This window comes from Solea solea, chromosome 8, assembly GCF_958295425.1.
Source record: "Solea solea chromosome 8, fSolSol10.1, whole genome shotgun sequence".
Taxonomy (NCBI): domain Eukaryota; kingdom Metazoa; phylum Chordata; class Actinopteri; order Pleuronectiformes; family Soleidae; genus Solea; species Solea solea.
The window spans coordinates 4,783,456-4,799,231 of NC_081141.1; the positions used below are offsets into that span (position 1 = coordinate 4,783,456).

Consider the following 15,776-nt stretch of genomic DNA (forward strand, 5'->3'; position numbering starts at 1 on the left):
TTTCATGCAGGTAATAACAAAAAAAAAACGAGGATTTTGACTTTGTGATCTGTCATTTAGCTCAGCTTTGAATACGCATCCAACTGAGCTGAATGAACTCGTGGAAGCCTCAAGCCAAAGGCTTTGTTCACTCACGAGTGAAACTGTTAAGTCATTTCAGTGTGTGGAGCTTTTTTTTTTAGCTTTTGATGCTTATATTTTTGTTTCTATGCTTGGGGTTTCCTCATTTTTGTAACATATTTGTTTTTTTCATTCGAACGATCGTTCCCTGATGTAACGAGTTTGATGATATAGATTTAATATGATGATATATGAATTGTCTTTGTGGGTTAACTGATGCCTAGGTCAATAGAAAACCCCATTCAGGAACATATGAATATCTACTAAATATATAGTATAATCTATAGTAACTGCCATGAAACATCCATCCATCCATCTTCTACTGAATTATCCTCCACATGAGGGTCGCTGTGCCAGTGTCAGCTGAAATAGGGCAGTAGGCGGCTCACACCCTGGACAGTTCGCCAGTTCATCGCAGGGTCACACATATAGAGGCAAGCAACCAATTTAGAGTGTCCAATTTATCTACTCCACATATTGGACTGTGGGAGGAAGCCGGAGAACCCAGAGGAAACTTGCAACACACTGGGAGAACATGCAAACTCCATCCAGAAATGGATTTTTAATCCATATAGCTTAAAGAGGACATATAGAATATAATCAAGCAAGACTATTTTACACAATGGCTGAAAATGGATGAAAAACCCTCGTTACATCACTGTGAATAGTGTGAACAAATCAGATCAAGCCCTCGTACATTGATTGCTCTGGTCTCGTTCTGTCCTCGTTTTCAACAGCTGCTGCCACACACACACACACACACACACTCTCACGCGCGCGCGGAGGGAGAGAGAGAGAGAGAGAGAGAGAGAGAGAAAGAGAGAGAGAGCTGACGCGCAGAGCAGCCACAGTCTCCCTCTCTGTTGCGCACGGAGAGCAGGTCGGAGAGGAGCGGAGCGCATTGCGTTTTTCTCGACTTGTCGTCTTACTAAACGCGCCGGGGATTTTGTGGATAACCGTCAAACGATATCCCTGATGCTCGACCGAGCACCCACACGGCTCTCATGGATATGTATTTCGTCGCGTTCCGTGCCTGAGGTCGGCAGATACTTTGGGGGAATCTACTGAGGACGATCTGTCATCGGCGCTCTCGCTCTCCGAGTTGGAATCGTGCACGGGTTGCCTGCTCGGGCTCCACAAAGATCCACTGTGTTCTCCCACGGAGGAAACACGATCCTTTCCGACAGAACTGAGACGAAGTGAAACAAACTGAATTTTCCTATTATTTCCTGAAACTCTCGCGGCTTTTTCTTTCGAGAGACGGAGAGGGGGGAAAAAATCGCCTCGGTGAAGATTTTTATTGTTCTGGCAGGTTTTTCCTGTACCGAGAGTTTTCAGCTGAACTGTCTTTTTTTTCCACATTCTTGTTGTTATTCCCGTGTTTGGATTTAATCTCAGCGAGGCTGAAATATCTCCATGAATGCGTGTTCTTATTCGCTCCAGTCTGGCTGATTTGGATTTCCTCCGCCACCGATCTACGCGCATTTGGACTCGGTAAGGTTTAACGAAATACCCGCGATGCTTCTGTGACCGGATTTTCTGGTGAAATATTCGGTAAATATGGTTATGAAAAAACACACGATGCACAATTAACGTCGAAAGGGACCAGTGATAGGTTAGAATATGCTGTTCATTGTTAGGATTTTTCTCTCCGCCGGTGGCAGTCAGGCGCATTTTCCTCTCCAACGAGACACCCGTACCCGCACGTATTGTCAGCAAAGATGTTGTGGCGGCTTGAATATATAATCTTAACTTTGTTTTCCCATTTCTAATATCAAAAATAGCCTTTCACGCACGTCTGCAGTGCTTAGAATAATTCTGTTTGTTACATTTTACAACCGCGATTCATAGAAACTGATGAAAGCCAGATTCTGTTTAGGGAGAAGACTCAAAATAAATACATAAAAATATGAACATTTCCCTGCAGTCAGTGAGTTTTTAGTCATATTATGGTGTAAACAATGGGTGCATCATGTGTTTATATATGTATTTTTTTTTTATTATGTATATTCCTGATTAACTCAGATCTTAAAGCTGTATTTTTTTAATTTATTTAATTTTATTTGATTGCAGTAAACCGTGTGCCATTTTCACGCACTCTTAAATCTGCCACGCAGGGACACGAATACAACGCGGGCCTGTCCCGTGTCTCACTCCCACAGCCATGGATGGGGAGGAGCGCTTTAATTAGGTTTTTTTTTTTTCTCCCCCCCCCCCCCATTGCGCCCAAAAATCTCAGCCTTCAAGGTCAGACTGGATCACATGTCGCCTGTTAATATTAGTGCAAGACTTAGGACTCAGATCACACAGCAAAACAGCAGCGTGTTATTGTTTATTCTTTTGTCCTTTTAGGAAAAACCAATGACAATATTCCCGCTGTAATCCCACAGAGACTTTAGAAGCGCGTCCCAATTGAGTTTATAGTGATTTGCCCTACTTTACGCTCACCCTGTGCATTACTATAATATTTCCATAGGGACCTGCAAGCGTTGTTCAATAGAGACACTGGCCTCCGTTAATCTGTGCTTCTACACTTTACAGTGGTGAATAGTGTCATGTATTATTTGTTGACGTGTGTGTGTCTCTTTGGCACTTTTCTCTTATGTGTTGGATTTAATTTTTAAAGACTCACACGAATTAAAGGTGTCAGACAATCTGTGCAGGTTGAAATTTTACATAAAAATAGGTGCGTATGTTGTAATATATTTAGAAATATTCAGTTAAAAAGATCAAATATAAGTCATAATAAGTCTGTTTTTAATAATAATTGTCGCCGAGGCAGATGGATATATAAATGACACACAAAATAATTTAGCATTCTTCCTTTCTCCGTTTCCCCCGACTGCCCCAAACTGTTTCCCCTGATAAGATTCACGGAGAAAATGTGTCTGCATATTCATTGTAACGTCTGCCAATCACTGTCTTTTCACTGTGCTGCGGGCTCCAGATAGGCTGTGTTAAAAATGTCATTCTGCTCTCATCAGGGCCGGTGAAAACCCAGCAGTGTAACTGATGCGGTCAATGATGAAGTCTCTGTAAAATATTCTCAGTCCATTATCTTTTGTTATTTCCTGTTAGTGTCTTTGGGCCATAGACTAGATGCCATTGTACGACCAATCGCTTTTCCACCTGGCACTTCTACCACCTACATATTAAAATATGTATCTCTCTCTCTCTCTCTCTCTCTCTCTCTCTCCGCTCCCCAGCACCTATCTGTAATCTACTGCAGATGGGGCTCTGGAATTAGCTTGCAAAAACGTCTCTTACCCCTATCTTCAAAAGCCCATTTATCTCTAGAGGAAAGCTGATAAGAGACAGGCCTGCTTGCCAAATGTGATAAGAGGGTGAAAAATCCTCCAGCTATTTGTAATGTAAGAGTTCAGGCAGATCACAGCTGGGGAAGACATGACAAACCCAGCATCATGAGACTAATGCCTTGTGCCCCCTGAAGCCTGGATAGGAGATAGAAGAAGAAATGGAGATATATTCTGAATCCGTGCATGAAGAAAAATGGGCTGAAAAGATGAAGAATGCATGAAAATAGCCAAAGCCTTTAAATGCAACGGCCTCTTCAATGCATAGAACCTCCAGGATGCTCCGCGCGCTGTGTTGTGACCTGATTCTTCAGCCTGCAAAGTTATTTCAAATGTGAGTGTTGTCTGGCTTTAAATCTGCCAAACGACTTAGCATATGCTCAGGAAGGAACGTGTTCTAAAAGTGTGTATATCCCAACAGTAATGGCTCTAAAATGTAGACCTAATTTAAATTGGCTTATACTTTGAGACCTAAGGTGCCCTCTGCAAGCGTGGAAGTGAGCTGAACACAGTTCTCATTCTACGCACCAGTTAATGCCAGTCGTGCTAGAAGGGCACTCAGGTTGTGTTTTCGCTATCTTTACTTTCCCTCTGATGACACGGCTTCGCCTAGCATTAGTTTGTCGGTGCAGATAAAAGGTTCTGATTAGAAGAGGACCATGAACTGTATTTGCTATAACGCTCAGGGCCTTTTGCAAAATTCACAGCCGGGGGGACGCAAGCATACTTCTCTCATTCATAGACTTATGGGCCACAGGAGATGTGGATTGTTTCGAGGACATGTCATTACTGTATAACAGATGACACATAGCATGTGATGTTATTCATACTTCAAGGACACTCCCTGAGCTCCACCACCTGTGGGTCCACAGTGGGAGCAGGAGAATTTATGCTCGCCCCTGTGGCACTTGGATCTACATCTTAATCCTGACAAGGGACTTGCCATAAAACACTCTCTCTACACCAAAAGCAGAGGGAGACGTTACAGAAGAGGAAGCTGCTGTGGAGTGAGGCGTTTGGCAGGCTTGTCTTTTAATGCACACTGCAGAGATGTCTCTGTTTTTAATGTTTAAGTTATAAATAACGCAGAGGGCTGCACAAGGCCAGTGGCTGTAAAGGGACAGGGAGGTGTTGGCAAAACAAAATGCATTTTTTTTTCTTCTTTCCCCTTCCCTTTTTATTGCATGGCAGCTCCTTCAGAGCTGGCTGTTCTATTAACTGTACTCGACAGCGGGGGATTTATGTGCGAGTCCAAATGGAAGTGACCAGTGACCTTTCCTGTGGCGTTAGCCAGTTCTCAAACCGCAGACATTGGACTGCCTCGACAATGAGCCGCGGCTCTTTGTCCCTCATTTCTTACTATCTGATTTCCTAAATGTGAGCATTTGCTCACTCCGAGACCTGGGGCTCGCCTTGCCGCTCGTGTTTTTTTTTTTTTTTCTCCTTTCTTAAAAACATTTTCCCTCTCGGCTCAAAATGTCAACTGTGCTACACAAAGCGGCAGTCCATGCTCTTTTGAATTCCTCCAGGTGTTACTGAAGTCATAGGTCAGCCAGTCATTCCGTCAGTGGGTAATGTGTGCTTCAGACCCCTAACTGAATTTGGTGAGCTGTTTACAGGAGCTTCTGAACAGCGCTGTGCCTAAGAGGCCGGGTGGAAGTCACGGAAGGTCACAACAGCACCGTTAACATGCATTCTGCTGCGATGCTGTTGTTGCCGTCGTCTCTGTCCACCTTTAAAACGAAGGCCCTCTTCAGTTCAAACAGCTGCTAAACCCAATGCATTATTCAAGGGAGCTTTCCCTTTAATCCTCCTAGTCTCACTACAATTAGCCATTGACGGCAGTATCCAGTGCTGTTGGTGATCCAATAGAAGAAGGGAAGACAAACTAGAGGTCCTTTGATTCTCAGCCACCTCCTCCTCTCAGCCCGCACATCGGAAAACATCTTAAGGAGAGGTGGAGACACTCAAGTGAATTCCCCCTCTTCTCAAGCTGCCGACCCGGGTCAACCTGTAATTCTGGCAGCTGGCCAGTTCTTCACCTTCCCCTCATCCTTCTCCCGACCATATTTCCAAACAGTGCTTCCCTGTGTGCAGTCCGTGTCTTTTGTTACCTTTATGAGGCATAATTAAATGTGCACGGCATGGCACAGTGTTTGAGCAGGAACCCCAGGCGTGCCATTAGCCAGATGTGGCTGCTCAATCCTTAATGATAGAGGAACAGAGGCGGAGGAGACAAGCCCAGGAGTCCTTCATCACGCCATCCCGAGGTGTCGTGTGGGCCTAATTGCCCCATCGTTTTGTGCACCATACGAGCCCCCGTGACACCTAGCTTTATGCATTCATTATGTAGTCTCCCAGTGCTACTTCAGGCTGTGGTGTTCATGTATAACTGGAGGTGGGTGGTGCACTGCAGCTACGCTTTTAGCCAGCAAGTATGATTCATGAGGAGAGTTCTTAACACCTTTGTTTTGAACATCTCATGCAAGGAGTGGGGTGATGTACCGAGTAATGCAGTGCATTACCAGTTTACAGTGTCTGCCTGGAGAGGGTTTCATTGTCATATACTGTCATCGTGTGAGAGTGTGAGCGGAATAAGAGGCACATTTCACATGCAGCTGCTGTTAACCATCACCAAAGTTGTACATCATTATTTGGATTCCTTTTCTGTTGGATCACTAAGTGGTTCTGGCATTGAGTACAGGCTGTTGAGATCTGTCAGTCTGTGTTTCAGTAGTTGAGAATTGATGTGCGTGTCCTTGGAAGAGGGGCCAACCAGAAGAGTGAAGAAGCCACTTTTCTTGAAAACAACCTGCTTGTCTGTCTCTGCCTGGGGGCTTTGGAAGTGCTAAGGGATTAGACTGACAAACGCTGACTGATCGGCTCACATTTACACAGCGTTTCCTTCCAGCCTTGCCTGGGATCTTACTATTGAGAGTTCTCATATTTCCTCCTAAGCCCTTTCACTTGCAGTCTATTAAACTCCCCCATTCCTCTCCACCCCTTTCTCCATCTTTTAATCCAGCCCGCGTGTTTTCCCCCCTTAGTAAGCAGATTTGAGTCGTGAGCTTTAATTAGATGCATCTTCTCCGGGATGCGAATGTGTCGGGTGGTCCGCGCACAGTCTGGGGAGCGCTGGGTGGAAATGGGCCTACATACCAAACATACGGCACCCTCGCTGGAAAGCAGGCCCCTTCGTTAGTGAGGAACTGACGAGCTGCCGCTCACATTTGGGTAATTAACACCACCACAGATTGTGGAACAGCTGTGCAATTTAGCACTGTGGCAACACCAGCGAGTCAAGAGAGACTCTGTAAACAGAGGATGGCTATGAAGTAGATTCATAGTGCACCTCACTCAGGCCTCATCCAAGCTCTCTCCAGTGGCCAAACATAACATGTATCCTCATCTACTTGGCACAATGGCAGGGCATATTATCAAAATTACGTTATTGAAGGGACTTTAAGGTGTTTTAATAGTTGAGCAAACAACTGCAAAGTATGATTTTTAATGTGGATGCTCACAGACTTATGTGTGTCATTAAAAAACACATTTCTTTTTAAAGAGCAATTCATCCTGTTTCAGACAGTAATTATATTTCAACACCTCTCTAAAAGTCAGGGCCGTGCCGAACAACTCCGGAACGGCTCAATCCAAGCACGGTACCCATGGACAATTTACAGCAAGATTTTGGGGCTAGTCATCAGCCTTGTCTACAGCTGTGGAGAATAGATTGACTGTGTGTAAAAAAGCCTCTGCACTTTCTCTCTATGCAATTTCAGTCGCTTTTCATCTTTCCTTTCTTGGCAGTGCACGACTTGCCCCCACAAAACCAAATTACATGTGAGAAGTAATTAAAGCATCCTGGTCTCCTTTTTGTTTCTTTTTGATTATAGTTAATGCATACCATTCCATCCTCTTGCTTTTATTCGCCTTGTTTTTTTATCCCCACTGATCCACAACATCTGGTTTTGGGTTTAACCATCAGGGAGTGGCGAGATTGTGGGGGAAAAAATGCTGGTACACATGCAGTTTAAGCTGAAGTATTTCACTGTTGGCTTCTACCTCATTATTACTGTTAAAACCCAAACATCCTGGGACATTTGGCTTTCTGTAACGTCGTAAGCATTTTACAGTGACAACACCAAACGTACTCACTTAACTAAGAAAGCTGACGTGTCTGTGTGTGATTAAGGCTACTTTGCATTTCTCTTATTCTGGATACATTTCCAAACGGTTGGTTTTAAGGCAAAATAACAATATGGGAGCATGCGGTATAAGTGTTGAGCCCTGTTGCCTCTCCTCTCCTCTCTGTGGCCTATCAAGAACCGGTGACAGTGACATGCCCACTGCTGTCAGCAGGCCATGTCCTGGCTCCGTGCTCCATCAGAGAGCGAATGGAAAGAGCCCAGGGAACTTGTTAAATTTCTGCTAAGCTAGGCTATGCTGACTTTGACAGGAGACATTTCCTCCCAGTCTCCTCAGGTCCTCTGCCACCGTCATCAACCACAACCCGGCGAGTGAACAGGACAATGGAGACGATGCAACAATAATAATGTGAAAAATGTCTATCTGCAGTAATGCCAGGTGAAGGCAAATGGACAGGCAGCCAGCCAGCCTCTGCAATGTATTCTGGGAGGCTGGGCCGGGCCCCAGCGCGGCTGTCATTTATTTATCTATCTGCAGTGTCTTGAGAGGTGAGGAAGGAAGAGATGGCAGAAGCCTCGCTCTACCAGAGGGGTCTGACCGGCTCTTGAGGGATAGGAAATATAATTGGGCTGCTCTCACTCTCGGCTATGGCACCAATCCGACATTTCTCCCTCCCTCCCTCCCTCACCCACCCACGTTGCTTGCAGACATAGCTGAAGAGAGGAGGCAGTGCTGGCCTTTCAGGCCCTGAGCAGAGACAACCCTAAACAAGACTTGTCACTTGTGCTTACAGTGGCATTTATTTGATCGGAGGAGGTTTTTCTTCCTTCCCTCCCCCCCGGCCCTATCCTTTGCATTCTGCCACTGCCTCTCTCGGTGGCCCAGGCTATAATTCTGGAAACCTGAATACAGCTTGGCTGGGGCTACCCATGACTACTGCTGTGCAAGGCAAATGACTTTGCTGTGAGGGACAAGCCACCTGTTAGTGGCAGGGTGGGGGGCTGAGCTGACGGAACAAGTGTAACTGTCAGTAGAGCAGATTGAAGTCTCTCCCAGCACAAGGAAAAGGCAGACGGAACAGTTTCCACTGGCCCACCACCACCACCACCACCACAGTGGCCCACACATGGCCCCCGCATTCTCCCACTGTGAGGAAGCAATGCTATGCTAACACAAGCCACTGGCTATAGAATAAGGCTGAGCATGTGTACACTTTTGTTGCATGCATATATTATAGATTTATTTATGAATAAGTAAATACAGGTTTTACGCCAATTAAAGACTGCAGTGTACACACACAGTACGTGTTGCAAACAATATCTTTATTATGTCTAAATGGTATGTGGGAGAAAAACAAGGACTGCCTGATTATTATAAGTATATTTCCATCTGTGATGGAAAACAGACACACAGTGGTTGATAGAGGAGCTGGATTATATCTCATAACTCTAAATGGGGTATTGATCTGTTGTGGGTACAAGGGCGGGCACTGAACCAGAAGTTGTTGCCTACACTCACTGCTATCCTTGATCCTGTCACTCATGAAAGTGGCCTATGGCCCAGAGGTCTTAGCATTCAGAGAGATGATACAGGGTTACACCAAAAGTAGTCTGTAACGACATATTTTGGGTGGCATGGGGGTGGGGTACTGGGCAGCAAAACTATTGATCCATCCCAGTACTTCAACCAATGATCTGGGAAGCAAGAAGAACAGGATTAATAAGGTGTGACCTGAACTAACCTCCTATCCTCCATTGTCTTAATGCATCCAGCATCTCAGTTTTTACACATGATTAAACCTCTCCTGTTTAATTCGTGTACTGATAGAATAAATGTAAGGGAACTGTGCTTTAGGGATTTCTTCTAGTTTCTGCTGGCTGTTGCTGGCTAATAGTCACCTTTTTTTCTGTCTCTGTAGACTCTGTTTACATTGGCCTCTCCAGTCCGACCATATGCATCTTTGCCAGTGACAGACATGAAATGCAAACACGCTTTTCTTTCTCTGCTGAATGAATAGCATGCAGTATAAAGGCCCCCGGAGCCTCGACTAACTAATCCAAGGACTCTCTCAAATGTGAGAAAAGGCTGCTTGAGCACACAGGCTTCTGCTTTGACTTCATCTGTTTGCATATCTCTTATTCAAATACAGATAGGAGCCACCTGGGCCAGCCAGAGTGTTCCTGGACTTGCAGATGTTGAAATGAACTTCAGGGATATTGAGATTGCTATAGCGCCGCCTCAGAAAAACAAGCACACAGTTCTAAGTGACACGGCTAATTAAACCAGTTATCAGCCTGAGATAGACAGTCGGGGTTTGGTGCAGGCTTCTCAGCATTTAAGGAGGTAGTTTAAGAGTGTAATTGTAAGGTTTGTTTTATTGACAGGAAACTGGCTTGTTAAGGCTATCTGGCGCTGCAGTAATGAGCTGTTTAACCTTGCCTCTTCCCATACACTGAAAAAACAATCAATCCTCTGCATTATGTACACTCACTCTCTCTCTCACACACACACACACACACAGCAATATTGTCACTGGAGGTGAAAAGGACTGGCCTCTGCTACAGACTTGGAGTTCTCTTTGCTCATTTAGTCCGCTCGTAGGCTCCAAGACTCCCAAAGAAAACAAAGCTTTTAACAAGCGCTAACATATTCATTGTTGCCGTCGTGAACAAGCCCAGAAAAGGGTATCAGTGCTCCAGGGAACATTCCTGTCTGTTGTTTTTTCTTTCCACTTGAATAATTTAAGGAGTTGTATGTAAGACAAAGTTGCATTCACTTGCTTCATTATATTTTAATCCAGAGCAAATGATGCTCTGCATACACTTGGCATGGCCAACGACTTTTAATAGCGCTCTGTGCAGTGATGGCTCACAAATCTGTTCCGGCAATGCAAACACATCAATATATCATCCTCGTCCTGCCTACAATTCTTTTGTCCTGCCATCTGAGTTCAGTTAGAAGCCAGATCAGATTCCTCCAACAGTGCTATTGCTGTTACCAGAGGTAACAACCAGTTGGTGTGCATGTAGTTCACCTTTAACACTCCATTTTTGCAAACTATACTTGACTAAATAAAGGAAATGTGGGTAGATGTCTGTCACTGCTCTGTACCTGATTATATAAACACAATGTAAACCTAAATACATGCCATTCTTAAGTCTTGCCCAGCAGTTGGTTTAAGGAATGATCGCTGTAATTGAAAACCACTCGCACCATGGCCATTGTCAAGGTCAGCTCACAGGCGAGTCGCTCGACTGAAGTTTCACTGTAAGTGTGAAGTCGGAAGCCGCGAGTTCTCTCACAAGATCTCTGCAGTTGTCGTGTTGGTGTTAAACTGGCTTATGCTGGATTCCCTAGAGGTGCGCAGTTAGCTCCACCCTCGCAAAACAAAGCTCCTGGCATGTCATGGTGGTTATTTATACTCTCCTACCCACCCCACATGGGCTCCCACATCTGGACTGTCGCTGACAGGGGAGCTCAAGTGCTATGCCATGTCCTGAAAGAGATGTAAAGGTTTAGGCCAACACTTTCCCATGATACAGAGTCATAACACGCCTGACTCAAAACCCGCTCATGTATTCACAAAGGGAAGCAAAGGTGCTGATGAAACGATAACATCAAAGTCAAAAAGATGTGTTGTGACTAAGCAGTGGGCGTTCTTTATTTTTAATTACTTGTATGAGCAAGCTGCAAATACCAAACATGTTTTCTTTCTAATAGCAATATTTCCTCCTTTTCTTTGTTGTCATTGAAACAAATGAATTAATCTGTTGTAAACAGTAGGATATTTTGCAATGTACTGGGTTATACGCTCTAATGCGTATGTGGAGAGTCAAATGCTGCCAGCTAGTGGTTGGAGGCGAAATTACAACACAAAACCTCTGTTCAAAGAAGTGATACAGTGTCATACCATGAACTATTTCAACTTTTTAGTGAATCGATATTTTCTTACGCCCCTAGTAAACAGTATCACACAATCCCAGAGCGAGCAACATGATAAGCCCCGCCCTCTTTTATAGTAGCAGCTGAACATTGAAGCTATTTCCAAAGGTGACTGCCTGAGCGTTTGGTGTCCTGTCCTACCCTGCAGTGAGGCCCAGGGGAATGATTGGGTTACAGCTGCCAGAAACTTGAGGCGTGATGTCTGCATCAAAAGTAAATTCCACTTAACGACTTAACGTGCCACATCCCTTTCCAACATGGCCTAGGGGCTTTGGAGGTCTGAGACTCCTTTATATAGTACATACCGTGTTTGTTTGTGCTAGCACGGCGGATAGTGTGCCTTAAAGTGACAAGGTCATTGTGGTATGTAACCAGTGGGTCTTCTCAGTCACATCTCCAGTTTTCCATTCCTCCACTTGCGACCTCCTGTCCTCCACAAATCCCTCTTCATTCCTCCACAGGACAAGTGGCTGCGCTGACCCCGCGAGCGCGGCCGACTCTCATGCCTGCAGCTGACACACGAGCAGGATGCAGAGATGAATTCTCTAAATTCCCCTCTGCCTCGTTTCTGCTCCCGTTGTCGTTCGAGAGAGATGTTGTTACTAAACCAGCATCAACGACTTCACACTCCCTGTCACACTGATAAACTGTGAGTTCAGCAGAGAGCCAAGCTCAAAGGTCGGGGGGGTCACGGGCACCTCGTGTGTGAACGGTGTAGGGTTTAGCAGGCTATGTGATTCAGGATGACTGGTGTGGAGGCAGTTGCGTGGAGCCTGGATCCCTCATAGTTTCGGTAACTCCCACTGGTATTAGAACAATATTTGTTTGTGTTAGAGGGGAGGTGATTCATATTACTCCGAATCACTGATATGGAACGGGTGAGATCTGCCGTTTGCTGTGCATTTTCTTCCACCCTTATTAGAGGTGTCCGTGCCCAGAGGAGAAAACCAATGCCTACCACACATCTCATGTAGTGCCAGCTCTGCCTTTTCTGCTTTTTTTGTGTGTGCTGTCTTTCACTGCACAAGAAATTCAGTGTGGGTGGGTAGAGGCAAGGGAAAGGGTCGCCGATATATTTTTTTCTGATGCATTATTTAAGATCCTGCCGAGTTTGTTTTTTACCCCCCCCCCCTCTTAGCAAATTCATCCAAGTCAAAAGTGCAGTACAATCTTAAGACAGAGGAAGAAAGGAAGACTGTAACTTGTGTAGCCTGAGGTGGGCTATGACTCACCTAGACATTGTTCAGATGGAGTAAAAAAAAAAAAGAAGAAGTTCAATAGGAGTGTCTATTGAGCGATGCTTAAAGCCACCTCTCTCTTAACAAGCTGCAGTGAGAGGTGGTTTGTCGACCAAGCTCGCCTGCAGCTCTCTGCAGGGCGATTATGTCATGGCGGGCCAGTCAGAATTGTGTGTATCTATCTGTTAGAAAGCGGCTCTACTGCAGCAAAGGCTCTGACTAGGAATATTATTATTATCTCCTCTCGGATCCTCTCCACAGCAACAACAGTGCTGCATTGTGAGAGCTCTGGAGAAAGCTGTTTTTGAAATAATCCGCCTGTCTGTTATCGCGCCTCTCAGACAATATCGTCGAGAAAGGCTTCTTTTTTATTATTATTATTTTATTTCCCACCACACACACTGACAATGGGGTAAAGGCTTTACAACAAAAGGGTGATGTGGATATGGGGACTGTGAGTTTCCGTGACCTGTCCTATCATTCCTCCTCATAGCGCGCCCAAGGGAGCTGGGATTTGGTTGTGGCTGTTGACCAGCCAATCAGGGAGCAGTGAGCCGTGTCTTGAAGGGCTATCTGCGATCTCGGCTGCCAAAAAGCCTGGAGAGCCAGGAGAAGCCACCAGCGCTCTGATCTTAATCAGAGCCAGGGAGTAATGACGAACAGCCCCCCGATTCCACCGGGAGATTACCTGCTGTTCTTATCTCCGCCGGCGCACATTTTGACATTAAAAAGCCAGGGAGGCCACACCCTTTTCATAGTCAACGGTGCTCCGCTGAGCAGAGCCGCTGCTATCTCCTGCTTTTGTTTTCCCGTCTCCCTTCGGCCTTTATCTCTCTGACTTTCTCCCTCTTTCTCCATTTCCTTGGTCTTAAGCAGCAGGACTTAATCAAAGTGCAGTGGCCGCACCACACAGAATTCAAAGAGATACTCATCATAAAAGAGATACCACTAACCTTTCCAGGTGCACATAGCCCCCCATCCACCCCCCCCCCACCCCTCCTATTCTCATAAGACGGACAGGGGAGACGAAGCTGCACATGCTTTTACACCACTGAGTTCAGATCTTGTGTTGAATTAATTGAGTTAAATGGATTGTGATGGTCGAGATGATTTGTCTGTCGGCTTTTATTGCTGCAATTTAGACTGTGCCTCATCGCATTATGCCACTTAATGAGAACCCTTCACAGCCGTTTTGTCTCTGCTGGTATTAACATGCACAGGTTCGCTGCACAGGAAGAGGTGGGAATGTGCTCGCCCTAATTTCCTGTGATTTTCAGTTGATAATCAACTGAAAGCACTCCTCTGTGTCTGTTGTTGACATTTTATAAAACAGTTGGTTTTTTCCCCCTCTGGTTATTTTTTTATTCCGTGACTGTTTCTCGTGTTCTTTTTGTTGCCTTGCAATCTGTAAGGTTCACATTGTGATTTGTGACCTCCTCCATCCTTATACCTCCCTTCCCCAGCAGCCCTCCGCCATCCTTTTATTCCAGGCCCTTGCAGGGAGTCTGAGCAGGTCTGGCTCCTCTCTGGTGAAATATGCCTCGTCCTTTTTCCTTCATTTCTCCTTATCTGGTTAGTGCTGGCTGTGGGCCTGCTGCGGTGCTGATTTGTGACCCTATCTGTCTGCGGCGGCAAGAGCCTTTAATGCAATGCGTGCCTCTGCCCTTCTCCCTACTGATGAAACAGGCCCCTGCATTCCCCTGATAGACTGCTAATTTGTATAGTAAACTGACAGGCAGCCATGATAACGGCTAGCAACTGCTGCACAGCAGCACAGTGAGGGGAGGTAGGAGTAGTGGTGTGGGCTGCGGTAAGCGAGAAGAAGGGTAATATTTTACACAAAGCTCAAGCCCCCCCTGCTCCTCTCTTGGCATTCATTTCCATGCGTCTGTTGCTGGGGGAAGAGCAGGAGTTGTCATCACCGGCCCACTGTCAAACACACACATGCATTATTCGTGGCTATGAAAATGGCACTCAGGGCTAAGCATAAAGAGGTTTGTGTGTCTGTGTGTGTGTGTGTGTGCGCGCCAGCGTAGACCACTCTATTCTACACGGTCACTATGGAATTCATTATCATCTTAATGATGCTCCAGTTGAGGCGAGTATCTGTCGGTTGACAGTTGCGTGGGAGGTTTCTTTCTCTCTTCTCGGTTCATACTGTATATCCCATCATGCTCGCTGGGGGTTTGGAAGTCTTGCTGGCCCACACCTGTTCTGACAAGCAGGCAGTGGTGGCAGCGGCGGCGGCGGCGGCGGCGGCGGTGGGTGAGAATTGGAGGAACGCTAGATGATGTCTGCTCCCTACCTTGGGAATGCATCGCGCTGCTGTGGCTTATAATAAACGACCGCTCGGGAGGTCATTAAGTTTCTGGAACGAAGTGAGGACAAATGCAAGGGAGATAATTAATTCTGTGTCACCCGTTGCAGCCTGGGAGCTGTAGGCCCACTGTGCATGGCTAATGCGGCGTTTATTGCTAAAGTAGCATTAGCAGACATCTGGGGTAAAAAGGTGACAGATGAGGGTCCGGGGCAGCTGCTGATGCCGTGTTTTTTTTTATCCTAGCTGCAAAGCCATTTTCTTATGTCTTTATGACGATGTTTAAAATCACTGTGCAGCCTTTAACATCTTTTATTATCTTTAATTCACATTGAAGATTTTAAGACAAACATAGAATGACTTCACTGTCGTTTCTCGGCTGCCAAAAACAATGAAAGTCAATTAGAGTACTGAAACGGAGAGCTGCACAAGCCTCTTCAGCGTGTCTGTGTGGGTTTTAGAGGTGTGCAGCCACAGACGGGGTTCAGCCAGGGTAATTGAGAGCCCGAGTGTCTGTGTCAGCTCGCGTGCCCTCTCGCCATCTCGTCTTTCTCTCCCTCTTTTGTTTTATTTCATCTCTTTCTTCCGTGCTGCCCAATGGATCACATCAGCACAGCAAAGAGTAGCCATGTGTCCTCAGGACCGTCCACGTGTCCTCAGGACCGTCCACGTGTCCTCACCTACACAGAGACACAG

The 15,776-nt window shown here is 45.8% G+C and overlaps 1 protein-coding gene across 9 annotated transcripts in view; it reads left to right on the top strand.

Moving 5' to 3' along the window:
- fbrsl1 (fibrosin-like 1) overlaps positions 1-15,776 on the top strand; it is a 280,456-nt gene that overhangs the window by 226,920 nt on the left and 37,760 nt on the right. The window lies entirely within an intron of this gene.